This window comes from Puma concolor, chromosome E4, assembly GCF_028749965.1.
Source record: "Puma concolor isolate L17-30 chromosome E4, mPumCon1.1.hap2, whole genome shotgun sequence".
NCBI lineage: Eukaryota > Metazoa > Chordata > Mammalia > Carnivora > Felidae > Puma > Puma concolor.
Genome location: NC_141683.1, coordinates 27804596 through 27822086, shown reverse-complemented (window position 1 = coordinate 27822086; position 17491 = coordinate 27804596).

Genomic DNA, 17491 nt, shown 5'->3' with positions numbered 1-17491 from the left:
CCTCGGCGATCCTATAGAGTAAGACCGCGCTGAGAGTTGCCCACGCTGAGATTACAGTATTTCCTTCCCCTTGACGGCTGGCCGCCCTCATTCTCTGAAGACGGAAATACAATACTGCAGGGCTGGCCCCTTTTCTCCTTAAAAATGCCAAAGGGAGACGAATGAGCTGGGGGCTGGTGTCTAAATCTGACTTTCTTCTGCGGCACTACTTGATGGGGACTCCAAAGCCATTTGTCACGGTAATGATTGCTGATTCTAGAGCATCATGGTGACTGATGGCCGTGCCACCTAGAGCTTTTTCTTTACTAGAGAGCAGTCGTGCAGAGTGGTGGCAGGTGGGGGTGGCTGAGGGCTTTGAGATGAGAAGAGAGTCACTGCGCAGCTTGTTACCAACCCTGGGGCATGAGGGCAGAGAGGGGTGCAAAATAATAGTCAGCTGAGATGGCTGGCAGAGAAAATTCAAAATCTGTGCGTTTCGGTGGGTTGTTTCATCTGAATGCCTCTGGCACATCCTCTCCAGGCAAAAACATCCCCCACCGAAACAGGGAAAGACATGATAATAAATGTGACCTGAGCATCAGCAGAGCAGTAGATCAGGACGGGGTTGTTCTACATCACCCTCAAGGACAGAGCAAGAGGAAATATGGCCGAGAGGCTGCAAGGTAGATTAAGAAAGGCTTAAAAAAGATAGTTGTCCAGCTACCCAGAAGCAGTGCAGGAGGGACGTTATTTTCCAAGGAAACATCTGGACATCCGCCCCTCTTTTCGATGAAGGAGAAACACCCCTGTCCGAGATGGGGAGGCGGGTTGATAGGTTTTGCTTTGTCAGTTTCTAGGAAGTTCAGGATAACAAGGAGGCGGGGGAGGTTGGGGAGGTTGGGTTAAGTTCTGATGTGTCCCCCGATCACCCGACCCGTGACTCAATGCGTGGGGTGGTGAACAAACCTGTGGAGGTCTGCTCGCCTGTTCTCAAGCTCTGGCGTAAGGTTGGAGTTAAGGGCTGCTGTGGGCTCACCCAGAACCCCGGGCTGTGACTTTATTCGGAAATAAGGTCTTTGTAATTAAAGATCTCAAGATGAAATCATCCTGGATTTTAGGGTGGGCCCTATATCCAGTGACTGATGACCAGATGAGAAAAGGAGAAGACACACAGAGGAGAAAGCCATGTGAAGGCGGAAGCAGAGATTGGGGTGACGCATCAATAAACTCAGGAACGCCAAAGAGTGCCAGCAGCCACCAGAAGCTAGGAGAGAGGCATGGAGCATTCTCCCTCAGAGCCTCCAGAAAGAACCTTGATTTCTGACTCTTGTCCTCCAGAACTATGAGGGAATAAATTTCTGTTTTTAAGCTCCAAGTTTGTGGTAAATCATTTCTTCAGCCCCAGGAAACCAATACAAGGGAGTTGGACCGAAGAATCCCAGAGGTGCCCCAAGTGCCCCAGAGTACCACCTAGTTTAATGGCCCTAACTTTAGCGTCTGTAGGGCCTCTCAGCGGAGCATCTTCAGAACTAAGAGCTTCTACTCTGTACCCCCCGCCATTCCTGCTCCCTCATTCCCCACCCAGGCACATACAAGCTCCAACTTGAACTGCCCTCTGCACCCACTCAGTGTGAGCCTCAGGCCAAGCCTGGGGATCGCCTGCCCCCTTCTGCACCATCACGTCTGCTCGCGTCTTCTGGCCTCAGTTTGTCTGGTCCTTCCCAGACTCCCTCCCTCAGAGGCTCGGTGTGAGAGGTGACCGGCCACGACAGATCCCTTGCCTGTCTGACCTCCAGAGCCTGCTTTTCATTCTCAACCAGGGATGGCCGGTCACAGAAAACACCCAGTGACCTCTCTGGCCTGGGAGAAGCAGGAAACCCCTAGGCAGATGGTTAAGGGAGGTCAAAACCAGTAGAAACTAAGATCCCAGCACTCAAATTAGGGACCTCAGAGAACCCCCAAAACATGGCATCCATGTGGAGAAGGCACTATTTTATCCATTGTCCCCAGTTCCTCCCATAAAGATACCCGGGAAAGATTCCTTCCTTTAAATGGGGTGTCTGTGCATAGGCAATGTTTGGAAAGAACATTCTAGAGTAGACAAAGGGCCCGATGCTGGCAACCCGTATGACTACACTACCACCTAGGAATAAGTGGATCCCCTGAGTCATTCTCGCTCCCTCTCCCGTATTCTATTCCTTCTTGAAGGACACTTTGCCCTCCTCGTAAGCAGTTCTCAGCCACCCATTGGAGCATCTCACATTTATCACAGTCTCAAAGCTGCTTTGCCCCGCTTCTCAGAGCTGTGGGAGATTGGCTGTCCCAAGACTCGATCTTCCCTCTTCTCCCTGGTGGGCTTCCAGCTCTGTTGCCTGCTAGGGCAGCCCCGTCCTCTCTTCCCCCAGGCTTGAGTCAGGTTGGGGAGACGGTGGGGGGAGGGAGCTGAGAGTGAAGGGGCAGCCAGTGGGGAAGGGCAGCAGGACCGTGTCCTGGAACCTTTGATTCCCTGGAGGCAGAAGGCTAAGCAAATCTTGACAAACACATGCTGGGAGGTGTGGGCCCTGGCAGGCACGCAGGGAGAAGGGAAAGACCAGACTCAGCGAAAGGATCATGGTCATGGCAACCATCTGTTTCACTGCAAATCTGCTTCATTGTCCCTGCCCACCCCCAAGTGTTTGTCAGACTGTGTGTCCCAGTGCTCGGTTTGGGATCGTGGCTACCAGACGCATGGCTGTCTTCCTCCCACCCACAGCTGCTCGGAGCCTGTGCCAGACTAGAACCCTGGCCTCCGTCACTCCCGGTCCAGGACCTTCCTCCACTCCAGCTCCAGACTGACTCATCAGGGGAGACTGGGAGCGCATGGGACCGTAGGGCCCCTCGGCTCTCCTCCTGCCCTCCACCTGCTCCGTGTGCACATCCAACATCTTGACCAGGAAAGGCTGCTCCCTGAGCACAGGAAGGTCCCCTTCCCTGGGGTCCGGGCCGTGCCAAGGGCAGCCTGGGTGGCCACCACTGAAGTTCAATTGCAGGGCTAGGGCTGCATCGGCGCCGTTTGGTTTTGGAAGTGCATGCAAAAATGTCTTCGGCGCCCGCACAGTCCTCAAGTAAAAGAATTCTAGCCCCCAAAACAAGGGACCGGGGATCAGGGAAGGGGCTCATCAGATCCAGAGGCTGACACTTCAGGACAGGCCACAGGGTTGTCAGGGGATCGCTGGGCATGGGTCTTGCGGAGCCCTGGGGGGCTGGTTCTAGGGCGGATGCCGGGAGCACATTCCCGACGGTGCCGTCGTCGGTGGGGAAGACAGTTTTACTAATTACTAATAGACGTCTTTTGTTCTTAATGAACAGACTCCACCTTCCGCCTCCGACTCGGTATAGTCTCCGGCTTTCTAGGAATGAAGCAGTCCCGAGGCTCCACAGGTGGGGGGCCGGGGAGGCACCCACTCCTCGCTTCCCTGCAGTGCAGGGGAGAACCTGGGAGTCCGGGGTTCTGGTCGGTTTGGGGGGGAGGAGGGGTGGGGGTCCTTGCAGCTGCTAGGAAAAGAAGGTGAGGGAAGGGAACGCCGGCGGGAGGTAAGTCCCCCGTGCAGAACAGGAGAAGCAGGGGTGCCAGATTCCTCCAGAGGGCAAGTTTCTGGAGCCTGGCTCTTGCTTCCCTCCTCCGAGGGGCACCTCTGTTCCCTCACTGCTGCCTGTGCTCCCTCCCGCTTTCCCAGGAGAACGCTGGGACCAGCTCAACATTTTATCCTGAGCTATTTTGAGGGGAGAAGAGGGGGGCTGGCTGGAGTTGGCGGTGGAGCCGAACGACTCCCTTCTCTCTGGTTCCCACCGTCCCCTCCCCCACCCGTGTTTCCAGGTTGCCACGGAAACCGCGCAGCCTATCTGCGGCTTCTGTTTTGTTCCCGTCAAACCCGGGAAACTTTCTAAGGTCTATTCGGTGGGAGCACTGCCAGAGCCCGCGTCGGCGGGCAAGGAGAGGCCGCTCTGCCTTGCTGCCTCCTGCACGGATGCCCTCCCACACGTCGCACACAAGCACACACACTCGCAGGCTCCCGCTGCCCACACACGCCTCAGCTCCAACCGCCCGGCCAACCGAACGGGAGGAGAGAAGATGAAACACAAAATGGGGGGGGGGGGGCGTGGGGGGGGGACAACCCGCCCTGCCTGCCCCCCCCAGGAGAACCACTTGTGTCGCCATGCTCTTCTCCCGTGTCTCTGTGTCGCTGCCCCACCGCCCCCCCCCGGGGGGGGCATTCGACCCAATGCAACAGCTCCCTGTCCCCTTGGGCTTGGTCAGTGCAGAAACAGCTGACAAGTCAGGCTACCTGAGGGCCAGAGGGGGAGGAGGCACCCCAAGGGGACAAAGGGGAATGCAGGAATGACCCAGAAGCTCCACAACAGCGTCAGAGGGGTGTGTGACCTTGCGAAGGTCATTCCCATACCCGCTCAAAGTCACCTTCTGTGAAAGAGGACACAGGCGTCCGCCACTCCAGACGTTCCAGACGTGAACTGGGGTACGGAGAGGGCAGAGGCCAGCCAATAAAACTTAGTAAAGGGAGGGGCGCCTGGGTGGCTCAGTCGGTGAAGCGTCCGACTTCAGCTCAGGTCACGATCTCGCGGTCAGTGAGTTCGAGCCCCGCGTCGGGCTCTGGGCTGACGGCTCAGAGCCTGGAGCCTGCTTCCAATTCTGTGTCTCCCTCTCTCTCTGCCCCTCCCCCGTTCATGCTCTGTCTCTCTCTGTCTCAAAAATAAATAAACGTTAAAAAAAAAATTTTTTTTTAAAGAAAAAAAAGAAGAAAAAAAAAAAAAACTTAGTAAAGGGCCACTGGCTGTGAAGCTGACCATTCAGTACCTCTCAAATCCCAGAACTAAGACGAAGCTCACCGTAAGAGAAGGAACTTGCCAGTGACTTGAGCTGTCCAGCCAAGGCACAGGTTGCTACCCTGAGTAGTGAGTCCTCCATTGCTGGAGGTATTCAGGCAGAGGCTGGGTGCTCACTGACTGCTGTAAAGGAGGCTCCTGCTTTGAGGGAGAGCTTGGGCCAAATGACCTCTGCGGCTCTATTGGCAGGAAGATTCCCAAATCCATGGTTCAGAGTCTATGCATGCAACAGGCCCTCTCGGTGCATGATGGCCCAGGGGCTGAGGGCAGAGAGGCGGACCCTTCCTTCCACGCTCTGCATTCACTGATGCAGCCGGCCTTCACCTAATCAGCCAGGTGGCCTGGTCATGACTTTTCCTGGAGGACTGTGAGTAGACACCTAAGGAAAACCCCAATTGTTCTGGGAACAGGAAGAGGAATTACAGAGGCTAGGACAACCACTTAGGGTACTGGTTGAAATGAAGGGTTGTGTCTCTTGAGAACCAGCTAAGAAAGTGGCTTTGTTTTCTCCGAGATCCAGGGACGGAGAGAGGCGGTATCTCTGGCCGGGAGAGAAGAGGGTCATTGTCAGGAGAAGAAAGCAAAGTAGAGGCAATACCGTAAGCCCCCTGGGATCAGGGATACTGAAGTGTCTCACAACCCAGGCTACTGAGAACGGTGTAGCACCTGTGCCCCGCACAAGGGTACCCCACGGAGCAAGCAAAGTGGGGCTGAAATCAGTCACACTCTGCAAGCCAAGCAGTACATCCCGTAGGATAGGTGCTGCCTGGAGGAGGTGCCATCTTGCCAAATCTCCCCAAGTAGTGGCCCTGCTCTACTCCCAGCCCCACATTGATCTCCTGGGATCTTCCTACAGTACAAGTCTCACCGTGACCTTCCCGGCTTAAACTTTTCAATAGTGTTCTATGAGGGGAAAGGCAGATATCTTTGCCTGGTTGACAAGACCATGAACCCCTGCCCCTCCTCCAGGTTTGGCTAACCTGTTTTCTTTACATCCTACTGCACTCCAGCTACCTCATCCCACCTAGCTTTCCCCAAACCCCTCTCTTCCAGCTTCCTCGACACTTTTCCCAGCACAGGCCAGGCAGGGAACTTGGTTGCAAACCAGAGAAACCAGCTCGCGTTAGCTTCGGCAGATAAGGAATATTCCGAAAGTGAAATCCTGGCTCAAGAATGGATGGGCAGGTTGAAACAGCAGCTCCCCCCAGAGAGGAACCACGGGAGGCTGGATGGCAGAGAAGGTCGGTGACAGGGGGCATCTGGTTGAGACGCCTGCCGGTTCTGCCCCTTCCCTGACTATATCCCTCTGCCCCCGGCCTAGATATTTGCTGCTAAAACTCCAGACCAAGCCACCATTGCTATGACTGATTGCCAACTGTCCCTGCCCTCCCTGTCACTCTCCGGAATTTCGAAGTCCCAAAGACCCCAAAGGGGGCATCAGATTGGTTGGGCTCAAGTTCCAGGGCCCACGCTCCCTCTGCCCTCCCTCCGCCCTCCCCCTGCCCGTGCCTGTGCTTCGGGGAACACCTGGAGACCAAAAATCTGCCTCCTCAGCATGTGGTGTCGAATATGGAGTCCCATCTCCACTGAGACCCATATGACGGGGCATCCCTCTGAAACAGGAAGGAGGTTCAGATCCTGGGCAATCACATACATGACAAAGCCCCTCCCCGCTGTCCCGCCTCATCTGCCCCATCAATTCCCATTCATTCCTCAAATGTCTCTTCTGTAAGCCCTTCCTCCTACTGAGGCAAGCTCGGGCGCTCCCTCTGCGTTCCCACAGCACCTGGTACTTCTCTTACCGTATTAAGATTTGTTTGCCGGTATGTCTTCCTGTCCAGACTGTGAGTTCCTTTGGATCTCACAGCAGGGCGCCCTCATCCGGGACCTCTTGTCTGTATCCTCTGTCCCCACTCTAGTGGGTAGCGTTCGTGGGAGCTCAGTAAGTTTATGAGCACATGACTGAATGCATATGTGTGTCCCTGAGGCTCCTCGCATTGTAAGAAGTTCAGCTTACCACACCTTAGAGGCCTGGCTGAGTGTGGTGAAAAAAGTGGGGTCCTTACTACAGAGATGGGGCGCCGAGGAGAGCCCAGGAGCAAAGCTAGGTCCTTGTTAGAGGAATCAGAGAAAAAAGCCTATCGGCAGGTGAAGGTACGTCCTCCAAAAGAAACTCCAAAGAGAGGCCTGATGGGATACGTGTTCCACTGTACCCAGGTCTTAGTCGCTGTAAATCCGGAATCAGGTGGGTTGAGATGAAAATGCTTTACCGTCATTAGGCCCCATTGTGAAGGTAATTATATCAAGTCCTGTTGCAGACACCTGGGCCAGGAGTGGGCTGGAACTGCCCTGAGTGGCCCCCACAGGGGAGAAGAGTGGGAGAGAAGCATCTGGAAAGGCAGTGAGAACTGTTGAAAATAGAAGGGAAGAAGCAGAAGAGAAGAAGAAGGAGCAAAGCCCAGGGACAGGGACAGGGACAGAGAGCGGGGGAGGGGGGGCGGGGGGCTCCAGCCACGGGCGGGAATGTACGTACTGACCGTGGAATTGGAGGTATGTGCTTGGGTTTGCTGCGGGAGGCAGAGAGACGCAGCTAAGTCAGCAGTGAGTGGTTCCCTCAGTTAAGCAACCACTGATTAGTGCCTACTCTGCCCCAGGCACTGTGGTAAGGCACTAAGGACATAAAGGTATATAACTGTGCATAAAAAATATGTAGGGTGCCTGGGTGGCTCCGGTCAAGCGCCGGACTTCAACTCAGGTCAGGATCTCACAGTTCGTGGGTTCGAGCCCCGCGTCAGGCTCTGTGCTAACAGCCTGGAGTCTGCTTCTGATTCTGTGTCTCCCTCTCTCTCTGCCCCTTCCCCGCTCATTCCTCTCTCTCTCTCTCTCTCTCTCTCTCTCTCTCTCTCAGAAATAAATAAACATTAAAAAAAATTTTTTTTCAATGTGTAAACCTCTTACCTTCCAAGGTTTACAGAACAGTTAAGGAGGCAGACACAAAAACCGAGATTTTAAAAACCGTTTGGTAGATGTATAGAGGCATGTATGAGAAAGAATACAAGAACACATTAATGGGGCGCTTCTCCTAGCCTGGGGGCTGGGGGTGCCCACTGAGCTGGCTGGTGAAGGACGGGTTTGCCAAGGCAAGAAGGGAGAAAGTGGGTTCCTGCCAGGGAAACAACCTGAGCAAACACACGGGGACATGGGCCAATGTGGCAGGCCCGGACATGGAACGAGCTGGAGAGACAGGAGCCACGTGTCCCCAGCTGAGGAGCCGGGAACTGCAGGTGACTGGGAGCCACTGACAGGTTTTCTTGGGGCATGACACGGTAGGATACGCCTTTTAAGGTCGTCAACTTGACTGTAGTGTGAGAGAAGGATTTATCTGGAGGAAGACAGCAGTCCGGGAGACCCATTAGGAGTTGATTGGGGTTGTCAAGGTGAAAGATGGCAGGGCCCTTACCTGAGGCGGATCACACAGAAGGAGGAGAACAGTTAGTGGGAGGGCAGGGAGACGATGGCGTGTTTGAGGCAAGTGAATTTCGAGTATTTGTGAACCGTTGAAAGGCATGTGTGTGACACAGGCATTTGAATGTGAGCCTCTGAAACTAAAGGAAGAGACGGTGGCTGGAGACATAATTTGAGCCTCATCCCCAGGGAGATAATAGTTTTAGTCAATGAGAGTGGATGGGCTCTCACAGAAAGAAAACACACGAAGCCACGCAGCGGGCCCAGGCCAAGGACAGAATTGTTGGGGAAGGAAGGAGAGGACAGCAGGGAGGGTCTGAAGCAGGAGACAGTCCAGGAGGTAAACACTGAACTGAACGGTGGCCACTGGGACTTGCAAAATGGAGGTCGTGGATGCTGGTTTTTAAAAAAGGGAGGGATGTGGGGCAAGAAGTCAGCCAGTGGTGAGTCTGGGTAAAGATTACAGGGGAGCCCCTTTACCATGCTTGCAAATCGTCTATGCACTTGAAATTGCATCAAAATAAAGAGTTAGCAAAAAACAAGTGTTTTGTTTGAAAAGAACACAGGTACATTGGAAAGCATCAAACAATTCTAAAAGGCACCAAACAAAAAATGAAAATTCTGCCTTTTCTCTATCTGCCTCTAAATCCCACCCTCAGGGGTAACTGTACCATTGTTAATAGTCAGTGGTTTCCTTCCAGATTCATTTTATTTCTTTATCTGCTGTGATTGTCACCAAAATGGAATTGTATTGTGCGGCCTGTTTTGCGACTTAAAAATCATATTGCAGGCATTTAGTCGCGACAGAGGACAGATTTTTCCCTTCACTCTTCAACGCTGTGTGGTATGCCGTCATGTACGAAAATCCAGGATTAACTTTGAAATCGAAAAACTCAAAGCAAAGCACGGAGAATAAAATAACGTACACCCATGTGCCCACTGCCCTTTTAAGATAAATGCTAACCATTTGAGATACATATTTCCGATTCTTTTTTTTTTTTTTCAGACTAGAGTAGGTTTGTTTAAATGGGATATGATTGAAAAACCCAGGGTGCCCGGAAGTTGCTGACGAATGCCAACCTGACCTCATCACATCTTTGCCTCAATGCTTCCAACGGCTCCCCACCGCCTCTAGGGTCAGTCTGAACTCCATCTCACATGGCGTTCCCAGGCACTTGAACCCCAGGCCCCTCTCAGCTTGCACTGCCTCCCCACCCCCAGCTCAGCCACGGTTGGCTGTTCCAGTCCTGGCACTTTCCAAACAGGCATTTCATCCGCCCTTTCCTCGGACTCCTCTCTTTGGCCACGTTAACTCCCCATTCCACCTGCTACCCCACCATCAATCCACCCGGAGGCATCCCTGATGCCCCAGTGCCTGGCACACCGGACAATTCTCTTCAAATAGCCTTGTGGACTCCTGAATCTCTGGTGGCAAGCAACAGTTTAGGTGGCCCCACCCTGTTTCCAGAGGCCTCCAGAAATAAGGGTGCCTGGGACCACTCTGGATCTCCCGGGTCACCGCCTGCGAGAGCCCTGCCCCACTTTTCCTTGTGTCCTAACTGAGCTGAGCAGCCTCAGGCCTCTCCTGCCCATTCCCTAGCTCACCCGCTCACACTACCGGCCAGATCCCCTCTCCACAGAGTCAGCAGGGAGCACTCAGCAAAGCTCATTACTTAACGGTCAATGGCCCAGACTCCCATCTCCCCCATGAGCCCACAGAGGCTGTTGGAGCCCAGCCCCGATTCCTGTAAATGGAAAGCGATTTGCACTCATTCCCAAGATGAATCATTTTGTTTTAATCGCCCGTCCTTTTGCTGGCACTCCCACTGCCACGGCTGCCTGCTCTGCCTTTTGGCCGTCTATTGGCAGGGTGCCCTTCCAGTCTCCGCTAATCACCAAGATGAGAGGTGCAAGGAGGAAGAAGGAGAGGAAGCCCCCGGAAGGAACGGGGTGATGGGTAGGAGTGAGCCAGAGCTAATGAAAATAACATGATTGTCCTCTGGAACCCAAGCAAAGATCCCAAATGGGCAGAAAACAGCTCCCAACCTGTGGCCTTCGTGAGGGGGTTGCCCCAGAGACCAGATGGCTAATATGATGGAAGCTCCCAGTCCCCCCGCCCCTAGGGAAAGCTTCCCAACCTGGAGTTCTGAGCTGGATCCACTGGGTGACCTGGAAGACCATGGGGGAAGGGGTCTAATAATGAACAGGGAAATTCCAGGACCCATAATCAGTTCCCTGAATTTTGGTATGAAATGGGTGCCATGTTAGGAGAAGTGAGTCAACATTGATTTTCCTTCTCGGGCAGCATTTCCAGAAGACCACGCAGAATGCAGGCATGTTTTCTTTCCGTCTACAAGAAGGTTCATTCTCGATCTGTCAGGGAAAATCCAGCCTGCCATCAGCAAACGGGAATGCTCCTGCCCAGACTCTGGCCTCTGACCACGGTACTGGCACCCAGCCCCACGGGCTGTTCCGTGCCAAAGCGTAGGGTCCAGACTTTAGGCGTTCCCTCTGAATAAAGAAGAACCCAAAGTCACCAGAAGTCCAGGAGCGTGCTAGCTTCTCCCGGTTAAAAGAATGGACCTTTAACCTCACTCAGGTCCTGACCTGGCAGGAAAGGGGAGATGGGGGAGCCAGGAGAGGAATTCCTTATAAGGAAAGCACGGAGATTGAACGACCAGGGTGGACCCTGATCTCCCTCCCAGCTTGCCAATCTGGAGACACCCAGGGGGCCTGCAGCAGAGGGATGACCTAGATGACCTCAGGGGAACTCTTCCTGCCCAAGGGTCCTGGGACTTCTAAAGTTTTAAAGCACTTCACAGCATGACATGGGCAAGGGGAGGAGGGAACCATGGTCATTCCAGAAGAGGCGTCCTATACCACAGCCCAACTGTCTCTAAAGCCTTTGTGGAATTCAGGGGAAACACTTGTTTGCAATAACTTAAAACTCCCACCAGGAGCACCTGGCTGGCTCAGTTGGTAGAGAGTACAACTCTTGATCTTGGAGTTGTAAGGTCGAGCCCCACTTTGGGTGTAGAGACTACTTAAAATAAAATCTTTTTATCAATCAATCAATCAATCTCCCACTGAAGAGGGCAGGCTTTCCTCGGTCCCTTTCTGCCTTCTTTCTCAAACCCCTGCCCCTTCACCTTACGCAGCACGATGCCTGCCCCCCACACCCCCTTCCTCCTGTGACCGCATCCTCTGTGATGCCAAGCCTCAAGGGAGCACCTGTGTTTGGAGTTTGCCAAGAAGAGCTCTCTCCCCGACCCCGCTCTGCTACGCCGGAGGAAAGGACAGGCTGGTATTTCCACAGCAGGTTACTGAGTCTGCTGAGAAGCCAGGACCCCAGGGAAGCTATATGAGAACAGCCAGGACCTCCACCTGCTCCCCACACTGCAGCTGGGAGCAAGTCCAAGGGCAGAGAGATGTGGGCTTCCTCGAAAACGATGTCTCTCCCAGGGAAGAAAGGATAGCGGGCTCGCTCAGCAAATATTTTCTGAGTGCCTACTGTGTGCCAGGCACCGTTCCAGGCACGGCTTCGTACAAAACAGGCCAAGTCCCTGCTCCCACGAAGCTGATTATAGAAGGTCAGAACTGGCCCCGGCCTGAGGAGACAGCTCCTGGGCTCCCACTGAGATGAAAATGAAGCCTCCAGAGGAAAAGTGAGTGAGGAGTGAGTGGGGACTAGACCCCAGACCCCCAGCCTCCCAGTCAGCACCCAGGAGAGGAAAGATTGGGCACAGGCTGTGACCCCAGCTCCGCATCCTTCCCAGAGGGCCTGTCAAGAGCCAGGGCCCCTGTGTCCATTGGGGAAAATGAGAAGTGCTGAGTGCCCTAGGCCCTCTCCTTCCCCCTTCCCTCTTCCGTGCCTCCCCCCTCCCTTCTCCCAGCCTGCCCCATAAGCCTCCAACTGGCTTTTCTGCTCCCTTCCTGGCTTAGAGTCTTAGTCAATGCTGACCAACAGGTCCTGACAACCTGTTCCCTCAATGCTGCCCTAGGGGACAGAAAGTCACAGGGGCTACAGACCTGAGTTCCAATAGTCCCAGACAGAGGAAAAGTAAACAAACAGGGAGAAGTTGGGAGGCAAGGACTGCAGATGTCTGGGTTAAGTGCAAAGGAGATAATGTGTGTGGAAGCTTTAAGCAGAGAGAGCCTGATGTATGTCACCACTCAATAAATATTAATCTTCCTTCTTTCCTTCCTTCCTTCCTTCCCTGTCTCCACTGGACAATACCTCCAATTCAGATGCCTTATTAATCATTTATAACATCACCGATCGTAATAAGATTCATAAAAATTCAAAGTGTAAGAGCATCGCTCTAGCCTTCTGGCTTCAGATTCAGAGAGCTACTACACATCTCGCCCTCCGCTAGGGAAGGGGGCAAACTCTCACCCCCATTTAGGCTTTTAATTCAGATTGTCCCACCCCTAAGGGTGTCCTTGAGAAACCCAGGTATCAGTGCAAGTGTCTCATCTATGCAGACGTGGCTGAGACGGCGACAGACAAGGTGACCGCGGCTAGGCCCCTGATTCTTGCTTTTCTCTGGCCGCAGTTCCAAGGGCCCCATGTGGCAGGCGTCAGACAAGATGCCAAGGATCTCTCCCTGTGCCTGTCCCGGGTCCTGGCATCTGATCTCAGGCCCGGCCTCCTCTCTGCCCCTTTTCTGCTCTTCATTTACTGCTAATGGATCTCTCCCACATGAATTCTTAGCACCCGCAGATGTATGCATTGATTTGGATGAAGCCTTTATGTATTGCCATCGATTTTAAAGATACCGACAACAGCAAGCTTAAACTCTAATGTGATCCAACAATAGCTCCAGCTCGCAGAACAAGACAGCCTCCCGGGGGGATTCCGATCACTTAACAAGTTCTTTCTGGTGCAGGCAACTGTTGTCCCCATTCCCCGGGAAAGTAAGACCAAGGGCTGCCTTGGCTTGTTTTGGGAAGAAGGGTGTCAAGGAGACGGGGGGGGGGGGGGGGGTGTGCTTCCTGGAGAGGGTGGGAGAGAAGAGTTGACATTTTGAAGAAATCAGTAGATGCCACCTTCTTCCATTTTTGGAAACCACCCCCAGTTTGGGCCCCAAGTGAAGGTGGACACATGATAAGCAGTGGAAAGCGGATCCCCATGGGGTGCACTCAGGACTTGGCTCAGAGCCCCAGAAGACAGGGCCACAGTGCCTCTCCTGGGCTCCCTCTGTCCCTCCCCCACCACCCGTTTCCATCCTCATCAGCATCAATTTACTTCTCCCCTCCCCGGCCCTACTCCTAAAACCTTGAGGGATGTCAGTGTCAGAAGCCGGAGACTGAGTGACCAAGGACACCTCAGTCCCCTTCCCCACCAGCCCTCCCTGACCTGTTCTGCCGGATCTTTCAGTTTCTGCCTTGGAGAGGCCCCATCACTCCTTCCATGCCAGCCCTGCTGTTTGTAACCCACCTGACCCTCTCTCCCCACCGGCTGCTCTGGTGGCCGGCCTGCCTCACAGCTGCCTTCTGGTCTCAAATGGCAGTGACCCGTCCATCCCTAGGCTCAGTGGCCTCCCTGCAGTGGCCCCTGCAAGTCACCGCGTGGCCCCTTCGACAGCATTCTCTACCTGCCCCTGCCCCTCCGCCTCACTCCCCTTTCCTTTTCTTCTATCGGTCCATCTCCTTTGACAGTGTTCGGAAACCTGTTTTCAGCCAGACCAGTGCTTCTGTTCTGTATGCATGTAGCCCCCTGTCTGACCTGTCTCCCCACACAGCCAGACTGAATTATTCATTAGCAGGAGCCAGCCAGGGAACTGACTGCATAAAACCACCGATGAGGGCTGGGTGAGCTATTTAAGTATCTTATCGATGCGTTGAGCTATTTTCCTAACTTGCTAATAACATCCTACCAAATAGGAGTGGGGGGTGGGGGGGGCAAGCTGACGATTGGAGACAAAAGGGCTGTGTGTCGAGCCAGGACTTTCTTACTCCCCGGTTGTATGTTTGGCTAAACTTCTGGGTTTCTCAGGGGCTGGCTCCCTACCCTGACGGAGAAAAAAGGGTGACTTTGTCCTCCGGTTTCCCAGACATCATAGGAAGACATGTAGATCTTCTTCATAAAGTGCTTTAGAGGTTTCTTGGGAGGTTTTTGAAGGAAGAGCTATGCTTTATGTTCTCTCCTCACCTTCCTGCCAACCCCGGGGACTCCAGGCAGGAGGCAAGTTTCCTAAGCATCAAAACCAGATGAAGCCCCTGGACAGAAGGCAGGTTATAGGGAAAAGGTAAGTAGTCCTTAGGGAGCTCCATTCTGAAGACTTATGGTCTCCGCCCTCAGGCAGTTTCTGGTCTGGGAGCACAGAAAGGCACCGGGAAACAAAACAAAATAATAATGACACACAGCCCCCTAAACGGCAAGTAAAATATAGTTACACTTCTTCTGTGGACCATGCATAGGACAGGGAGGGGGCAAAAGCAAGGAATGGGAACAGATGTGAGCACACAGCCCCGAGCTCCCCCCCCCCCCGCCCCCCCGCCAGCCTGCTCCTGGGCACCGACCCCCAGCCTGTTGGCTCCATCGGTAAGAATCCACAGATCACCCCCTGGGCCACAGCTCTCCTCTCCCAAGAGAACAGATGGGGAAACTCAGGAGGACAGCTTCAGACCTCCGGTCTCTGCCTTCGGAGACTGCTGCCTGCAGAGAACCAAAGGCTCCCTCAGGGCAAAGGGCCAGAAGCTTGCTTAGACTACTCTTCTCATCCAGGGCAACCAAAGCCTCCTCTGACTTCAGAGTGGGCTGCTGGGCTGCTGGTGCTTGCTACGGGGCTAGCCCACCCCCTCCCTCCCCGAGCCAAAGTGCTTGCCCACCCAGCCCGGGCTGCAGCGGTAGGAGGGGCAGAAGGCAAAGGGAGGGACGGAGGGAGACCCAGAGAAGAATGGGGAGGAAGGGGGAAGGTGCAAACCTGGGGACCCCGGCCTGGCTGCTGAGCTCCTCTGGAAAGGGCAAATTCAAGAGAGAGCCAGGGAGATTTCAGATGTAAGGAGTTCCTGCACCGGTCACAAAAGAAGCTTTGGAAAACGCACGCTGGATGAGCTTTGGTGAATCAATCCCTAAACAACCACCCATCCTTCGGGCCCTCCTCTCCTGCAGACACTGTCTGTCACCAGCCTAGTCAGAGAGGACAGCAGGTCTTCTCCCCATTCGATGATTTATTCGATTTGATCTGGGCCTGGTGCTCTGGGCAGCCAATTTGGCCAATTTGAGGCCTTACAGAGCAGAGCAATGCAATTGGGCTTGGCCCGCTCCAAGGTCCCAGATCCCACCCCATGCTCAGCTGGAGGGCTGGCCTTGAAAGAGAAAGCCTGGGCATAACCAAAAGGGGTTGTTAATAAAAACAGTAGGGGGGTCGCCCTGGGACAGACACATACATGTGTATAGACCCACACATGCCCACCCATTGACACAGATTTGCCAAAGCACATCTTTTGCAGGTATGAAGACACATATACCCTCATAAAAGCAGGGACATGCACTTTCAGGTCCTGACGTACCCTCCCGCCTCCCCTCTTCCCCCCTCCTCCCCCCCCCCCACACCCTGCCACATACTAGACAGTCATGGGAGATCAAACACCTTCCACCCCACTCCACTTGTCCCTGCCTCCTGCAAGGTGGGCTTCTTCCAGAAAGCAGCCAGCCATGGGGAAGTAACTGACTTCACCTGCCACAGCCTGACAGCCTGACATCCCTGGATTTCACCCGGCTGCTCGGGGGAGACATGTCTTTCTCCGGCCCCTTCCCAACAGGTCTCATTTCTTCACGATGGTTCTTGGCTCTGGCCTGTCGAACTAAATCCTCAGTCCCTGAGTACAACACAACCCGGGTACCCCGACCCACCCTCTGAAAGGATCCAGGCCACTGTTCTCTCTCTGGATGTCCTCCCAGCACCTTCTCTCAGGTTCTGTCCCATACCTGCCTCCTCCAAGAAGTCTTCTCAGATTCCACCTGTTCTGTTCTAAATGTCATGGCTCCTAAGCACCCCGGAAGAAAACCGCTTTCTATCTATTGCTTGTTGTCTGTGCTTGTGTTAGGTCTGACTCAGGTGAGTGCTGTCTCCCCCATGAGATGGGGGTGTCCTGATCCTCACAACAGTGTCCCCACCCTCCAGGGTCCTGCCGAATCCTGTCCTGGGAGCAGACTCAGGAGAGGGCGTCCGCTGTCTGGGCAGCACGATATTCGAGACCTCTGCTGCGGGTTTGCAGAAGACCCCGATGGATTTGGCTCCAAGAGTTAAAAGCTTTGCCCAGAAATGACTGTAATTCTCTGTGGAGAGCAGCTCCCCAGCTGGTTTCTGAGGCGGGAGATGCTTCTCACTCATTTCCGTGAATTCCCTGAGGAAAGTCATCCTACGCCGTGGAACAGAGGAGCATGGAACAGAGCCAGCAAGGTGAGCAGTGTCGGCAGAACAGAGAGCAGGGAGGAGGGCCACACACTCCGAGGGCCTGAGGACAGGCGTCAGAAAGGAGAAAGGGGGGAGGACGAGAAAGCGTGGAGTGGAAGACAGCAGAAAATGTTGCGGAAAAGGTAAGAGGAGAAGAGAAACAGAAAAAGGGAAAAATGAGGAATGACCAAAAAAAAAAAAAAAAAAAAAAAAAAAAGAGCTATGACAGAATGAGAAACTAGATGGCCTAGAAACACATACCAAGACCGGGACGAAACTATAAGAACATCTCCCTCCACCTGGAGCTTCAGGAAGTGTTCTCGGGAAGTTCAAGTGTCCGAGCAGGGGGGCTGGGGACTTCAGCACCTGTGATAGGTCAGTGGCATTCTGTTGGACCCGTTAGCCTTGTAACACCCCTAGGGGGTAAGCACTATTGTTAATGACTTTTTACAGATCAGGGAACCCCAGATTAGAGTGGTGAAGTGACATCCCCCAGGTCACAGAGCTGAGACGCGTCAGGGCTAAGATTCAAGTCCAAGTTTGACTCCAAAGCTCGTGCACTTTGCAGCAGGCTTCCTCAGTTTTCTCCAGCTGTGAAGGTGCGCTCACCTAGGCTGACTTCTTCCCCAGCAAGACAACGAGCATTAATTAAGTGCTTGCTGTGTGCCCAGCAGCATCATAGAGGAGGTCCCTGCCCCCACAGAGTTTACAGTGCGGCTGGGATTACCAGAGTTCCTCTGATGTTTGACGGCCTCGTCTTG